We start from the raw sequence: 4,565 nt of genomic DNA, 5'->3' as shown, positions 1-4,565 counted from the left end.
ATATATATATATATATATATGTAAGGATTTTGTAATGAGATAAACCAAGGCTGTGTATAATACAGAACATTTATAAATGTTCTATATTATACACACCCTTGGTTTTTTATCTCATTACGAAATCCTTATATTCACACGCTGATCTATGACTTACGTTGGACCCCTTATTCGCATAATCACAGAAACTGGAGCTTAGCTATAGTCTATCCACAGCACTTACTCAGCATTACCTGAAACCTCTGGGTCTAATTGACACCACTTTAGCTCATAACCTATATATATATATATATATGTATATATGTGTGTGTGTATATATATATTCATGGTATATGCCGAGCAAAATTGCAGTCATGGCAGATACCGGTGTCATGCAAATAGCCCCCCCCCCTATCAGTGGCACATAAAAGCTCCCATTACACTCTCAGAGTGGTTGGCGTTATTAAGGGCATCTAGCCATAGAAAACCATAGCAAATCAGACTAGAGTCTGGCGCAGCCTTCCAGCGTGTCAGCTCAGTCAAACTGTCCAACCCATGCCAGCTTGGACAACGCATGTTAAATGATGATGGGCTTCTTTCAGTTTCTGATTACCAAATCCACTCACAAGGCTTTGGTTAATCTTGGACCATAGTACAAGACACTTCCCCAAGGTGCCACACAATAGGACTGAACTCTGAAACCATGTGTTCGGGAAGGAAGCTTCTTAACCACATAGCCATACCTACACCTCTTTTAAGTGCAGACAATTTAATCTTTTATTCTCCCAACTCTCTTCAACTCACTTGTAACATGTTAAAAGACAAATTCAAAACTAAACAAAATATTAAACCGTATTTTTGGACTTAAAATTGATTTTCTGAAGACTTTGAAGGATCACAGATACGGTATTGTTCTCTGAATATGGAATTATTGAGGAATTCTTCATGTTTGATTCTCTCTCTCTCGCTCTCACTTTTGGAAAACAAAAACTTCAAGTGAAAGATGATACAAGGAAATACATTTTTATATCATGTTTTAATTTCTGTTTTTTTAAAGTTATCTCTTTTGAAATAGGATTTCAACATGTTTAACAAGAAAATTCCTCAAACCAAGATGAGAGATGTTTTTCTGTTGTTTAAACATCTTAATTTCTCTTCTTTTTTTTTTCTTTCTTACATTTGTATTTCAGTAGCTTTTGTTAATACATTTTTCTCTCCCAGGAATCTGAGATATTTTGTTTGTTTTGGCTGTTTGTTCATTCATTCATTCATCATTGTCATCATAATCACTACCGCCACCACCACCATCATCATCATCATCACCATCATCACCATTGTAATCATTGTTGGCATCAGCAGCGGCAGTGTTGTCAGTGCCGTCGTTGTCATCATCATCATCATCGTTTTGGCATCCACATTTCCATGCTTGCATGGGTCAGATGGAATTAGTTGATGCAGATTTTTTTTACAACCAGATGCCCTTCCTGCTGCCAACCTTTGCTTGTTTCCAAGCAATTTAATATTTTTCCCTTGGCTGGACATGTTTGCCTCAAAGAATAGAAATGGGCAACATCACTTGTGTGATGGTTGGGCACAACTATCATGCAATGTCCAGACCAGGAGACACAAACACACATACTCATACACACACACACACACATATGTATATCATCATCATGATCATCATTTAATGTCCATTGTCCATGCTGGCATGGGTTGGATGGTTTGAGCAGAGTTGGCAAGCTGAGGAGCTGCACCAGACTCCAGTCTGATTTGACGTGGTTTCTACAGCTGGATGCCCTTCCTAACGCCAACCACTTCACAGTGTGGTGGGTACTTTTACATGGTGCCACATGGGCGCTTTTACATGGTGCCACATGGGAACTTTTACATGGCACTGCATGGGTGCTTCTATGTGACACCACGCAGAAGCTTTTATATCATCATCATGATGTGTACACACACACACACACACACACACACACACACACACACACACACACACTCAACAGGCTTCTTTCATCCAGAGATGATGTCACCACTTGGCTAATTCATAACCGACTGAGAGGTGGTGGCTCAACTTAACCCTAGGCTCAACTTGCCCTGCCTTCCCCTCCAGCTTCCAGCCAGTTGATTGTAGCTATACTGGGGGTAGCTACAACCATCTACATGCACACACACACACACACATGCATACATAATACACACGCGTGCATACACAAATGCACACACACGTGCACATACATGCACCACACACACACACATGCACACTCTCCCCCCACACATACTCACACACACATGCATACATACATACACACACGTGCATACACACATGCACACACACACGTGTATACACACACGTGCACACACACATGCACACATACACAGGCACACACATATACACACATACACACACATGTGCACACTCTTCCCCCCACACACACTCAAACACACTTAAATTTCTATATGTGTTGAATAATCTTTTTGTTTTGTTTCAGATATTGATAATATGACTGTTTGATATTAACAGTTTTTTTAATTATTTTATTTTATTTTTTATTAATGACTTTCTTATTTCATTTATAGTTTCATGTTGTTTCGCTCAAAATGGTAAACGTCTTAGGTCACCAGTGCTCCTCGACCTTTCTAATCTTATATTCTTCATGAAGTGGTTGTCTGTGGCATTTCATATTCTTCTTTCTACTATTAATTCTAAGTGACTTTTTAGCCATCAATAACTGTTCTTAGTTTATTACTGAAATGTTGACTATGTGTTCTAAACTTTGATTTGTATTTGGCTATAGATTAAATCCTTTACCACTGATCTAATTTTTCTTGGAATTCTATACAGAATGGTAGTTTTTTTCTATTTAACTGTTTTCTTCTCCTGTTCTGTATTGTAATTACAAAGACTTTATTGTACAGAGGTGGCAAAAACTCCTTGCTCTGATTCCCATTCTTGATAAATGTTTCAACAGCAAACATGCCATATGCATTGACCAAACTGTAAAAATAATAATAAAAAGAAAACAGTAAAACATTAGCTACTTGTAAATGTTATTATCTTCTGTGTAATGTCACTAGTGCCATACTAATGGCCATGTAAAATATGGGAGTTTCTTCTGCCACACACTGTGAATGCTTGATGAACAGGAGAGAAACTTGCTTCGGTCATAATACTGTGGCCATGCTGGGGCACTGCCTTGAAAAATATTTTAGTTAAATGAATTGACCACCAGTACTTTTTTTTAAAGACTGGTACTTATTCTATTGGTCTCTTTTGCTGAACTGCTAAGTAATGGGGACATAAACACACCAACACTGATTGTCCAACAGCGGTGGGGAACACACACACACATTGTCATCATCATCGTTTAACATCCGCTTTCCATGCTGGGATGGGTTGGACTATTTCACATAGAACTTGCTAGCTGGGAGCTGTTCAGACTCCAACTGTCTGTTGTGGCTTGATTTCTACAGCTGGATGCCTTTCCTAATACCAACTACTTAACAGAGTGTATGTGTATATATATATATATATATATATATATATATAGTTGAAATTTACAGAAAAACAAAAGATGAAGACAGGTGTATGAACAACAAGCAGGTGTATTAGTTTGACACTTGGGAAAGTGAGAAACTCGTTTATGTTTCAAGCCTACGCTCTTTAACAGGAAAGAATAAGAGAAAATAAACACAGACAGAGTAAAAAAAACTTGTGGATTTAGCAGTCAAGCACACACACACACACACACACACACACACACACACACATATATATATATATATATATGACGGGCTTCTTTCAGTTTCTGTCTACCAAATCCACTCACATGTCTTTTCTTGGCCTGCTGCTATAGCAGAAGACACTTGCTCAAGGTGCCATGCAGTGGGACTTAATCCAGAACCATGTGGTTGGAGAGCAAGCTTCTTACCACACAGCCACACCTGCACCTATATTCATGTATACAACATGTTTATGTATCCAATGTAATAGCTTAAGTCAGAAACAAAGTTAACAACCATGGTATATGTTTATTTTAAAATTCATTTATTACACTAGTTAATGGAAGGACATTCTGTCACTTACAGCTTTGTGGTTTTGTTTTGATGAAGATGGTTATAATTTTGGGTTTGCTGTAATACATTCTTTCTGTTTGTTTGTGGTTGCATGTAAATATATGACATGTTCCATTTTATGAGTTTGTTGATGACATATTCATGTGTTTTATTACTAGAGTGCATTTGGTTAATGCAGTACACTATATGAATGGTTCAGTTTTGTTTTTTACTGTTGGTTTTTTTTTTTGGTGCATTATAGTTGTAAGGTGGAATGTCTATATTGTTCTAGGTGCAGGTATGGCTTGTACGGCGGCTAGCTGGAAGTGTAAGCTGTGTGGTCAAGAACCTTGCTTGCCAATCATGTGGTCTTAGGCTTAGTTCTACTGCATGCCACCTTGGGCAAATATCTTCTACTATAACCTCGGGTCAAATGAAGCCTTGTGATTGGATTTGATAGATGGAAACTGAAAGAAGCCCCTCATATAGATATGTATGTATGTATGTATATATATATATATATATAT

This window comes from Octopus bimaculoides, chromosome 12 (genome assembly GCF_001194135.2).
Source record: "Octopus bimaculoides isolate UCB-OBI-ISO-001 chromosome 12, ASM119413v2, whole genome shotgun sequence".
NCBI lineage: Eukaryota > Metazoa > Mollusca > Cephalopoda > Octopoda > Octopodidae > Octopus > Octopus bimaculoides.
Note: the sequence above shows the minus strand (reverse complement) of the source record.